General features: G+C 40.5%; 1 protein-coding gene across 2 annotated transcripts in view; it reads left to right on the top strand.

Annotated features, from left to right (window-relative positions):
• The window catches only part of LOC114666789 (cysteine-rich motor neuron 1 protein-like), a 180,936-nt gene that overhangs the window by 85,391 nt on the left and 82,383 nt on the right, over positions 1-13,162 (top strand). The window lies entirely within an intron of this gene.

The following is a 13,162-nucleotide window of genomic DNA, read 5'->3' as shown; positions in this document are numbered from 1 at the left end:
ACAAGAATATCAAAACCGGAAAATCAGACTAAACTAGTCTAACACACTTCACGGAGTATAAGATGTGCATTGTGCCGGCATATAAAGTGTCGCACTATTGACATCATACTATGCAAAATCACTCCAGGGCTAGCAACCAGGGCTAGCATCTTGATATGCGTTGAACAACAGAATAGCAATGCTAAAAATAAAATACATTCACAGCAGCTTCTCACAATGCAGGGCAGGACCTCTTAGCCATCCCTTCTCGCAGACCTCATGTGAGTCTCTTTGGTTGACAACGATTTTTCCGTTTCTTTGGGATTCACATCAGGGCTATGTGGTGGCCACTCCAATACTTTCACCTTGTTGTCTTTGAGCCATTTTTCTACAACTTTGGAGGTATGCTTAGCATCATTGTCTTGCTGAAATGCAAATGTTTGACCATGTTTGAACTTTCTAACTGATGTCTTGAGATGTTGCTCCAGAATTTCCTTCCTTTCTCATGATGCCATTTATTTTCTGAAGTGCCCCTGTGCCTTTAACCCCCACATTACGAAGTTGTAACTGCCATGCTACATAATTGGGATAGTCTTTTTTGGCTTAAAAGCACCCCTTCTTCTTCCATGATCATTATGTATGTTCAAACAATTCCATTTTTCTTTCATTTGACCACAGAACACTCCTGCTGATCAGCTGCAGACTTCAGCCTTGCTTTTTATAGGTCATTCTTGGGGTTGGGGTTTCTTTATTGCACAACAACCACTCAGGCCATGACAGTAATGGACTCTCTTAAAGGTGGATGTAGATATTTTGGTGCCAGGTTCCTTTGTTCATTCAGTTTGTTCATCCCTTGGAGTTCATTTTTGCCTCCTTCCTCAATGATGAAGTGCCTTTCTAGTAATTAGATAGTTGTATTTGTGTGTAGTTCTTTGTACAAAAGCTTGTGTTTCCTTCAATTGTTTAGAAATTGCTCCTAAGGAGGAACTGGATTTGTGGAGGTCCACAGTTTTATATTCTAAAGTCTTGGTTGAGTTGCTTGGATTTTTCCAAAGGCAACAAAGGCACTGGCTCTAAAGGTAGGTAGGCTCTTTATCCAATCACACCCACTTAACTCAGTTAAGGCAACTGGCCAATCAGAGGCTAGATTCATTGATGATTGATCAAAGGTCACAAGTCTCTATTCAGTCACGATCAGTGAAAGGTGAGTGGTGGGGGTCTCCTTGGAGGCAAGAGGCTAAAACGATTGACAGTTCACATAAGTCAAATAGAAGCATGTGGGCTCCTGAATAGGGGGGGCTTAGGCATATACCTGTATATACGCCCCTGGCATATAGAAGTCAGTCCAGCAGGTGTTTGAGTAGATGGATGCTGTCTAAACGAAGTTTAACAAGAAGGGCATACCAGCAGGGAAACATGATGGCCCTTTATTATGAGTGAAGGGCACACATTTTAGGAGAAACTTAACACATATGGGAAAGAGAATGGGAGTAAAAAACCTGCATCGAAATGTGTATTTCAGATAAGAATTACTGTATGTGTTCTATTAAGAGTATGCTTATTGTCAAATTATGAACGACTTTATGTCAAGCAGCTTTGTTCCTCATACTGACTAGAGTTGTGGGTATATAAAAACAGTTTGCTTAAATACTTATTTTTAAACGCTTACGTTAATTACAAAAAGACTCAGTAGAGCTACAAGTCAGAAGGTGCATAGCCTGGTGAGTGCTGTCAATTCAAAATGAGTATCACACTGTGAATGTCACAAACCAGTGGTCGTTTCTTCAATAGGTCAGCATTGTTACTTGAATTTGTTCCTGGAATTGACATCTCCCAATGTTCTAAGGTCACCTTTAGGATATTGTGGGCCCTCTGTTCTGATTTCCCCCAAGCCTTGGCCTCAGAGGTCTGCGTGCGTCCATAGTTGTTACTTCACTAGCCGTTCTGCGGTGGCATCTCTGCCACTCTTGCTCATCTTAACTCATTTGTGCAGGCGACTCTCAGCTGCCCCCCCCCCTTCGGCTCCTGCATTTTTTGCAGTTTTGTTTTGTCTCTCTTTCTGCTGTTGCTGTACACATACACTTGTTAGCCTTGAGAAGGAGCCTCCATGTCTGTTAGGTTCACTGGTCCTAATGTGGTATAATCCATCTGCTTATAAATTCATAAGATGATAATAAAATATTTGACCTTCCAGAAGTGTAATCCTTTTTTCGTTCTCCAGTGAATAATGTTTATGGTTTTGAGCAAACTGTGATCCTTTCAAATGAATACCATAAATAAGGTCTTGCTGTTGTCATAAAATCTGTGGTGGGTTGGCGCCCTGCCCAGGGATTTGTTCCTGCCTTGCGCCCTGTGTTGGCTGGGATTGGCTCCAGCAGACCCCTGTGACCCTGTGTTAGGATATAGTGGGTTAGAGAATGACTGACTGACTGTTGTCATAAAATACACATTATTTGTTTTACGTTCTGCTGTTAATTTCAAGACCCCAATGTGTTTCATGTTATTTCTGTGAGTTGCATCCACACAAAAGTTTTCAGTATAGTTTACAGAACTCGACAAATCAGGAGGCTTAGAGTTACTGAGCTGTCATATGATCACGAACGATGCAGCAGCTACTGCTGTTAACTGCCAGCCTCGTGTACATGGCTGCTCTGACACGGTTTGATTCTCTGTGATTCTGTATGGTGTGAAGCCGTGACACACACATTTACTTGTATCTGATGTAGTCAAATTAAGAGTTTCATTTGTGATATGTTTTGTGCACTTTCTGATAATATGGCATATTCCAAACACCTCGCTAAGCGCAGCTCTTGTCTGTATGTGTATCTTCCACCAGAATCTGAATTATGCACAGGTTAGATGTCCCACTGTGATTACCGTATATACTCACAGATAAGTCGGGACTTGATTTTATCATATAATTTCCAGTATTTTATAATGTCGGTCGTATAAGTCGAATGTGGAAAACTCCCGCTATTGGTCCAAGAGATTATGCTATCCCACCTGAGAGAGTAACCACAGAGCACACTGCCTTTTTTTTCTATGTATTGTGCCTACGTGACCACACAGTAATACCCGAGCTATTCCGAAGCGACGTTTGCAATGATTTGTGTTTTTTGTATCTCACACCCTCATACACCTTTATCGTAAGAGTATCCCTTATCTACGATGAAGTGTTCAAACAGAAGAAAATATGAAGCTGGTTTTAAATTAAATGTCGTTGAAGTAGAGAAAGAAATTGGTAACTGCGGTACTGCAGCAAAATTTGATGCGTCTGAGAAACTGATGCGAGATTGGAGGAGGCAAGAAGATGTAAAAAAAAAATGTAAGTGTCGCTTTTTTGAACGGGCATATAAGTCGGGGTCTGATTTTATGATCGATTTTTCAAGTATCAAGACCCGACTTATACGTGAGTATATACGGTAACTGGAATTAAACTTGCCAAACAAGGTTAACTGGAGGCCAGTGTTGCTGGCATAGGCTCTTAACCCTTTGTGGTCGTTAGGCCAGAAAACTGGCCTTAGTAAAAAGTGCGCTATAGTGCGCTGGTGGCCCTGCAAGTTTCTGACCGATTTGCACAGTCACTGGTCGAGAAAAGTGGCCTGTGTTATTCCTACGTGCTTGAAAAAAATAACTGCTGTAATTATTGGCGTTTTTTCAATAATTAATTATGACTAATGTAGCGTGACGTTGAAAATTAAATACGACTGCAAAGGGTTAAAGATCCTGAGAAGATCCTGAAAAGGCAGGGGCTGGCGCAGCTCTAAAGGCATTCTGCCAAACTGCATAAGAACACATTTGCAAAGTATAGGTTTATCTGTGAGATGTATTTTAGGGTAAATTATGGACCTGCACACATTGCTTATGAGGTACCAGAGTTTTCACAAAGACTTGTTGATTTGCAGTCCGTCAGTATAGCTCTATGACGCATTTGCTCTTTTTGTAGTCTCTTGGCTGTATAGAATTTTTGTGGCTCAATTATTAAACCCTTTTAGCCAGTAGTACATCACTATTTATTGGGGTAACTATTAGAAAATTACATTGGCATTGTGTTGAATTAGAAACTAACAAAAACTAAAGATTATATATTGCTTTTAGTTTGACCCCTGTACGATATTTAAACTCGAAACAAGAGACATATTTTATCATCCATACACGGTCCTGTACCATGTATGAAATGCAAATTCATTCATTCTTGCACAGGTGTTCTCACGTGGCCAGCTTGATGTTGTTATATTATCTGACGTAACACAGAACATCATAGACAGACATCAGCCAACGACCTGCAATGCACTCCTAAAACTGAAACTGCATTCTATATTTAGAGTGTGGTGTGATAATATAATGAAATGAAGTTCTATATTTTAGCAATTAACCGATGTTTTAGAGGTATGAATTGTATGGTGTAAGCAGAGAAAGCTGCCAGGCAGGTACAGTGGATTCAGACAGTGTTCACATTTACACATTTTGTTCAGTTTCAAGTTTGTGCTAAAATCATTTAAATTATTAATTTTTTTCCCTACTCAACTGACCCTCAGTTCCCCAGAATAACAAAATGAACACAGCAGTTTAGGATTTTTTTTTCAAATTTATTAAAATTACAAAACTGAAACATACCATTGACATAAGTATTTACTCAGCACTCCACTGAAGACTCCCTGGCGGTGACTGTGGCCTGGAGTCTCCTTGGGTCTCACATGACAAGCGTCGCACACCTGGGATTTTTCACATTCTTCTCTGCAGATCCTCTCAGGCTCTGTCAGGTTCATCGATGGACTGCTATTTTCAGTTCTCTCCAGATATGTTTGGCTGAGTTCGAGTCTGGGCTCTGGCTGGACCACTCAAGGACATTCACAGAGATGTCCCTATGTCAATCCTGCCTTGGCTCTGTGAACCTTGGTCCCAGTCTCAAGACCAGAGCGCTCTGCAACAGGTTTTCATTAAGGATTTCTCTCTTCTTTACTTCATTTGGTTTTCTCCCCCAACCCTGTCTAGTTTCCTAGTCCCTGATGCTGCCACCTCCATGCTTGACTGTTGCACAGGTGATGAGTGGTACCTGGTTTCCTCCACACATGACACTCACCTTGGTTTCATTAAGCCAGAGAATCTAGTTGTTGAAAGTTATTTAGGTGCGTTTTTGCAAAATCCAAGTGGGCTTCCATGTGTCTTTTACTGAGGAGGTGGTTCTGTCTACCCACTGTGTCATAAAACCCATATTGGTGGAATGTGGCAGTGATGGTTGTCCTCCTTGGAATTTTCTCCCATCTCCACACAGGTTCTCTGGATTTCAGCCTGAGAGACCACTGGGTTCTTGGCCACCTCTTACCTCGGTCCTTCTCCCATGGTTGTTCAGTTCAGCTGGGCAGCTATCTTTAGGAAGAGTTACATTTGCAGCAAACTTCTTCCACTTAAAAATTATGGAGTTGACCGTGCTCTTGAGAGGCTTCAGTGCTGCCGGAATTTTTTGTAGGCTTCCACAGAACTCTTTCTCGACACAATGCTTTCTCCAAGCTCTGCAGAAAGTTTCATCAACCTCATGGCTTGGTTTTGGTTATCTGTGGAGCCTTCTCAAGACAGGCGTGTGCCTTTCCTTATCAGTCTAATCGATTGAACTGAGCACAGGCGGACTCCAAACAAGGTGTAGAACCATCCCAATGAGGAGCAAAATGAATGTTATGTACTCGAGCCAAAGTAAAGGGTCTCAATATGAGTGTCAATTTAAAACTTGCCAAAATTCCAGAAATCTGTTTTTGCTTTATCATTCTAGGGTGTTGAGTGTTGCTTGGTAAGAAAACAAAGTAAATTTAAATGATTTTAAGACAAAACTGAAACATAACAAAATGTTAAAATGTGGAAGCATCTGAAGACTTTTGGAAGGTGGTGTATACTCCTATGTTGAGGCCTGTACTGCTGGGGTAAGCACCCAAACGAAGACCTTAAGAAGATTCAGGAAAGGCATGGGTGGATGCACCTATAAAGGCATTCTACCAAATTAAAAAAGAACACATCCGTAAAGTTTAAATGTATTTATAGATGAATGATGGACTGGTGCACATCACTATGAATGCTTTCTGAAGTCGCTCATGTCTGATAGTTGTAACAGCTTTACAGTGAATCAGTACCTATAAGTATAATATGGGGCAGCATGTTGGCACAGTGTTTAGTGTTGCTGCGTACCACACTCGGTCTTTGCCCTTCATACATTCAGTGTCTTTGTGATATTTTTTTGTTTGTTTTTCTCTCCTGGGTATCCCGGTTTTCATTAACATCCCCAAAAATGTTCAAAGTAAGTGAACTGGTGACTCTAAACTGGCCACAATCTTGCATCCATTGCAGCCAAGGTAGACCCCATCCCCACCCTGATTTGGATTAAGTTGGTTTGACACTCAATGTGCGGGGCCTCAAAGGTCTCAGTGTAATAACTGCTGAACACTAAGGCCGGGTGTATACTTCATGCGACGTGACACCTGCACCTGTGGACGCCACTGCTATGCAAGCTTTGTACTGTTTATACTTGCACACGTACTTTATGTAAATCTGGAAGACTCCACCAGGTGGCAGTGTGAGATATCATCACAGTGAGAACTGGTTCAGCTTCACTGTGTTGTGAATTGCCTGAAACACCCATTAAATTCCGAGGACACCTTTCCGCAATATCTCTGAAAAGGATGGATGTTTAATGATTACATCCATCAATCTGGAGATGCACCCATTCCTGCAAACATCAGGCACGAGACAGAAACAAAATCCCAGAATGGGGCATCAGCTCATCGCAAGCATACATATACAACTAGCATCATTTTAATGTCACCAAATCCCTCAAAATGTCATGTTTTTCGAAGCAAAACATACTGTGGATACCGACCAGGAAAACATGCAAACTCCAGGCAGGGAACACCACTGACGTGACTCCCTGCAAGGCAGACCGTGCTGCCACAACATGTGCAATTATCAGTATTCATTATTTAAATGAAGTTAACGACTTATCTGTGAAATGTAACTACATACTTTAATGCTTTTCATTAAAATGATACATGATATCAAGTATAAATCTAAGGATTCTAAATGTGCAGAGAGCTGGAATATCATAAATGTAATGTGTTCTGTGTGGCGATTGCTGCCTGCTGCTGCTGTCAGGTCAGGTCAGGAGGAAGCCCCAGAAGCACATAGCGATTAACAACTGGGTCAGTTTTAAGATGACATTTACAATGGTCTACTTTAATGATAAACTAAACTACAAGGTTAAAGTGGACATTTCAAGATTTATCCCGAAATATCCACTTTAATCGCAAAATACACCTTTTCACCATGTCCTTCATTTTTTTCTCAGTGGCTCAAATACTCTGCCATACATTCTGATGCTGCTGTGAAAGTGCAAAAAAAAAAGAAGATGGTATGTGAGACTTTGAAAATGTATCGTGTCATTATGATGGGGAATATAAAAGCACCACCAGTGCATTTGTATGTTGGCATTTTGCTTCACCACATTGAACCATTCATCAAACATGGAAGCGCGCACATCATTACCGGAGGATCCTCAAAGTGGCTTGCTGTCACATGTAGACGGTAAACAGAGACTTTGACGTCACGTTCCGACTTGATCACACTGCGCCACACGACTTTTTGCTGGTACTGCAACTCCCGCATGCGTCACATTAATTTCTGAGGACGTGCTCAGAGGACGCGTCAGATGAACACTGGGAATGCGTGGCAGCCATGATACGTGTGAGTACGTGTTCTGACCGTGAAGTGTAAATGAGCCCAAAAGATGGAGCTGAAATAGCAGCCAATTGGGCCCACATGCAAACAAGAAGCTTTGAGTGTAAGCTGTTGTTGTATCTGCTCATAAGGAGAGCTGTGACAATGCACTCATTGTTTGTAAAGCTGAGCTGCTCAAGCAGACTACATAAGTGTAACTCGATCTTGTAATCTGACACCTGTTCCCTGTGTGTTTTGGTTCGAAAGTGAAAGTAAACCCTCACTGGTTTTATTATCAAGAGAGTAGTGATGGCTGTATTCTCTGCTGTCTTGACAAGAGTTAATCTGATAATGGATGCCAGACTTTATCAATTTCTTCAATAAATAAAGGATACCAAACCTACATGATTTTGAAAGCTGATATCCTCCAGTGGGCAGACAGCTTCAGGCTTCGCTAATATCCTACTGTAAGATCTGCGCCCTGGAACAGACACCTAACTGAAATGCCTTGCTGTATGGATTAGTATAACTAAAAATAATAAATAACTTGATCTTTGAGGGAGCAGATTTTGAACTCTGTGTGTGAAGCACCAGTTAGCACAACTATAAAGTTTTCCTCATCTGCTTCAAAACTTATCCGTATCATCTTACGGAAATCCAAATGTCAGAGCTTACAAATATGTCCTCTCTCAAGTTCATATTGCACTGCAGAATTAGCCTGCAGATGAGCTGCAGCTTGAATCATCTGAAAGTCAGCCTGGGCAGCAGAACAGGTACTTGGAAACTAATAAACAGCCGTGCAAACAAAAGCCCAGGACTCAAATAGTTTTTTTAGATTATTCAGCAGTTCTGCTTTTATAATTGGTATTCTGCTTTTACACATCCTTAAACAAAGTAACCAAACAAGCCACCATTTAACGTGCTGGAGTTTGTAACTTGGGTGTAGTTTATATTATAGAAGCCATGGTTTTTATATTCATGTTCTTATTAGATGCCCACAGTCCAGTGTCAGAACCAACAACAAAGAACAAGGCATCAGCCAAGTCTTTACCCCTCAGGTCCTTATATTGTCTGCTCCTTCTCTTCCTCATGGTGTACTGGGATTTCTTTTTCCATACAGTGACTACACAATCTGTCAGATTTCAATTATTCTTATCACAGAATAACATTTAAACAGCCATACTAATAGTCTGCTGATACATAGGGCCCCCCTTGGATATGCAAAAGCTTGGTGACATTACAGAGTTCTAAATACAGGTTGGCTGTGTCCTGAACTAGTGGCTTTCATGGGTACACGTGCAGTAAGTACCAGGTACTCATAAGGGCAAAACGGAGAAGTGCTGATGCAAAGTACAGTGTTGTGGAATTTAGAAAAGGCTAATGGTTCACATTCCAATAGGATTAGGCAAAAATGACACAAGAATTGGTTAGAGTTAACTCTATGAGAGTTCTTGAATGACCCTGCCAGAGTGTTCATTTGATCCCAATTGAACATCTCTAGAGAGATCAAAAAATAGCTCTCCTCTGATGGTCTCCATCCAACCTGACAGAACCTGTGTGGATCTGTAGAGAAGAATGGCAGAAAATCCACTGTATGAAAATTGTTGCTTCAGACACAAGAAGACTCCCAGCTTCTGAATAGCAGAAAGAGGCCTCACCTGGCTGGTAGGAGGTCAAGACACATTGTTGCCAAGAGAGGATAGCAAATGGCACTAGGTTGAGAGAACTTGCACCATATTGCTCTTTTTAAACATTAGAATTGATAGAAGGTGACTTTACCCAGCAGTCTGTAGTTTAGGAGAACACAGTGCAATAGTGGATGGAGTTGGACTGTGTTACCCTTTAAGAGATGTAGCAGAAAAACAACATTGTCCACCGGGTGACAGACAATATGGTTTGCAGGGACTGTGACTTTACAGAAATGGGATGGCATATTATCAGGAGCCATGTAGAAAAATTAGACCCTAAGACTGGAGTTCCTGAGGGGTCAAAGCTAATTGGTTTTTGAAAACTAGTGTAGTGTTAATTCAAAAGAATGAGATGAAGAAGTACAGTATTAGACCACATAATTGATGAAGTCATACATTAGCTAGGGGTTCTTAAACATTTCTGTCTGAGGAATCAAATAAAATAAGTGCCATACTGAACCCAAGAAGAGGATTTATTACCATGATAGAGGCAGAGCCATAAACAGACAAATAGCAATGGCTTATATGAAAAAACACAAGAAGATTTTGTTTTCATTTAAGCACTGTTTCTCACATGAATACTGCTAAAAAGAAAAATGCAAAGCAAACATATTAGTAATAAAATAATAAGTATCATTCAAAACAGAGAGGCAGATTCCTGAGGTTTATCACTGCTAGAGTAAATGCTTACTATAAGAGAGAAATAACCTGTACATCATAAAAGTTGTGATGCGAGGATGAGGTGATTTTTGAAAGAGTAGTATGGATGAACGCTTAACTTATGGTTATGGACAACCTGGCATATCAGAAATAAAGAAATAAAAAAATGAATTTATCAACGCAGTTTCTTTACCTTACCTTAAATAACATTGTTTTTATAATAATAATGTTTTTTTCAAGCAAGTGCAGCTATTAACAATATAATTTTCTAAATAAATTTACAATAAGATAAATAAAAATGTTGAGTTAAGTAGCTAAGTTATTTCTAAAAAAAAAGTTTAAGTGGTATTTCTAGCGCCAACTCTACACATAAGCCAAGAGGGTGCCACGTAGTTGTTTTATATACGATCGTGAGGGCGCTGACCTCCAAGGGGGAGCTGGTCGATGTCAGTTTCGTTTTCGACCGTACAAATCTAAAACAGCAACTCTATTTTGGAGTCTGCCTAGGGGTGAAATGTACCCTTAATCCAGCCCTGGGTATTTCTTTTTTGAAAAAGACTTATCCAGTCTGAAATGTTTAACGCCACTAAGTGATGTTTTGTTAAATGCTGAGAGTTTCACTCTATGGGCTGTGTCACCATTTTGGTATTTTCTGCTATTTTTGAAGTTCTCAGTGACTCAAACAAACGTCTTTCGCAATATCAATAGACTGAAATTTCTCAAACCACTAGAGAAGAAATTCTTCCTCTGTGAAGGCACATTAAATGAAGTACACAATCTTCTGTGCACCTCTCTTGCAGCATTGGGTCAATATATGTTGAAAATGGCAAACAGTTGATTAGGCACCCATCGATTGTCCATGGCGGCTAAAACTGCATTTAACGTACAACATCCTCACAGTCATCACACCCTTATGCAATTCCATCGATTTTGTTTCACCACCTTAAAGGTTAATGGAGAGATATTGTTGTTCAGTTCTATTAATTTGTTTCTACCGCAAAATGTGCTGACTTCTGTAGGAAATATTAACTTAAGAAATATGTATTTTCTTTCATGTATATTTTAAGACAATAGCCATGATGTAAGAGGCAGGCTAGTTTTTGTCCTTTTGGCAACTCTGATCATGCATTTCAGGAAGTTTGAAAGACAAATGAAGGCTAATTAATAATTTTGCTAATTACCAAAACAAATAGTAATTGTTAGACACATAACAGTACCATCTGTCTCTTATCCTACCTTTGTTCATTGTCCTATGCAGTGAAATTTGTGCTGTTATCAAAAATGACCTATAGCCATGTACGGTGTAAGTCAAATAAGAGGGGATAGATTTGAGGTGGCTCTTAATATACTGTGAATGGATCACATAAGGCATTTACAAATCCAATAACAGTCCTGAATCTATTGATGTCATAAAAACAGCCTTTTTACTAATTAATGATGTGGCTTATTTTTTTCCACATCGTCATAGGGAAGATATGTTATGTTTTTGTACCATAGAAATGAAAGCTCTCTGTGGTACGCCAATGGCAATTTTTATAGTTGCATTGCATCTTTGTGGACCTGGAGAAAGCATGTGACACAGTGCCTCAAGAGGAGCTGTGGTATTGTATGAGGAAGTCGGGAGTGGCAGAGAAGTACGTAAAAGTTGTACAGGATATGTACGAGGGAAGTGGTGAGGTCTGTGGTAGGAGTGACGGAATGCATTCAATGTGGAGGTAGGATTACATCAGGGATCGGCTGAGCCCTTTCTTATTTGCAATGGTGATGGACAGGTTGACAGACGAGATTAGACAGGAGTCCCCATGGACTATGATGTTTGCTGATAACATTGTGATCTGTAGCGAAAGTAGGGAGCAGGTTGAGGAGACCCTGGAGAGATGGAGATATGCTCTGGAGAGGAGAGGAATGAAGGTCAGTAGAAACAAGACAGAATACATGTGTGTGAATGAGAAGAAGGTCAGTGGAATGGTGAAGACGCAGGGAGTAAAGTTGGTGAAGGTGGATGAGTTTCTATACTTGGGATCAACAGTATAGAGTAAGAGGGATTGTGGAGGAGAGGTGAAAAAGAGAGTACAGGCAGGGTGGAATGGGTGGAAAAGAGTGTCAGGAGTAATTTGCGACAGACGGGTATCAGCAAGAGTGAAAGGGAAGGTCTACAGGATGGTAGTGAGACCAGCTATGTTATATGAGTTGGAGACGGTGACATTAACCAGAAGGTAGGAGACAGATCTGGAGGTAGCAGAGTTAAAGATGCTAAGATTTGCACTGGGTGTGACAAGGATGGATAGGATTAGAAATGAGGACATTAGAGGGTCAGCTCAGGTTGGATGTTTTGGAGACAAAAAGTCAGAGAGGCGAGATTGCGTTGGTTTGGACAGGTGCTCAGGAGAGATGCTGGGTATATTGGGAGAAGGATGTTAAATATAGAGCTGCTAGGGAAGAGGAAAAGAGGAAGGCCTAAGAGAAGATTTATGGATGTGGCGAGAGAGGACATGCAGATGATGGGTGTAACAGAACAAGATGATGAGGACAGGAAGACATGGAGTAAGATGATCCTCTGTGGCAATCCCTAATGGGATCAGTCAGAAGAATAAGAAGAAGCAGGCATGTGTATCACCCACTACCGAACTGAATGAACTCATCTAACTTTACTATTCAACTGTGTGGCGACTCCTGATGGTAAAGCTTCATTTATAACGAAGATTTCGAGTTTCACATCATGCGTGTCTAAGAAGTGATTTTCTCATCAATGTAACAATTGGGTTAGTAAGTCGGGTGACCAAGCAGTATCTTTATTGCTGGAGGCTTTGTGACCTGTTGACATTGAGACACAGTTTCTGTAAACCAGAATGAGAGATACATTGGAGACGACCCTCAACATCAAGGTATTAACATTATTTCAAAGCCAATCCCAAATATGTCAAAGTATCACAAATAGGTTTTTAACCTTTCTCTAAAGTAAAAATAACTTTGAATAGTACTTCTTTTCTGTAAAGGTTTGCTGGATTGTGTTTGGGGCATGCTACTTACTTGGTTATTTTCATTTGATTGGGTTTTGTTCTGATATTATGTGCTGTTTCTTAAACAGTTAGTTAAAACTTGTAGGCAGTGATCTATTTCCTCATGACTATTGTTGC

Source organism: Erpetoichthys calabaricus, chromosome 16 (genome assembly GCF_900747795.2).
Source record: "Erpetoichthys calabaricus chromosome 16, fErpCal1.3, whole genome shotgun sequence".
In the NCBI taxonomy this organism is placed as follows: Eukaryota; Metazoa; Chordata; class Cladistia; order Polypteriformes; family Polypteridae; genus Erpetoichthys; species Erpetoichthys calabaricus.
This window is presented reverse-complemented; position numbering and strand designations above follow the sequence as displayed.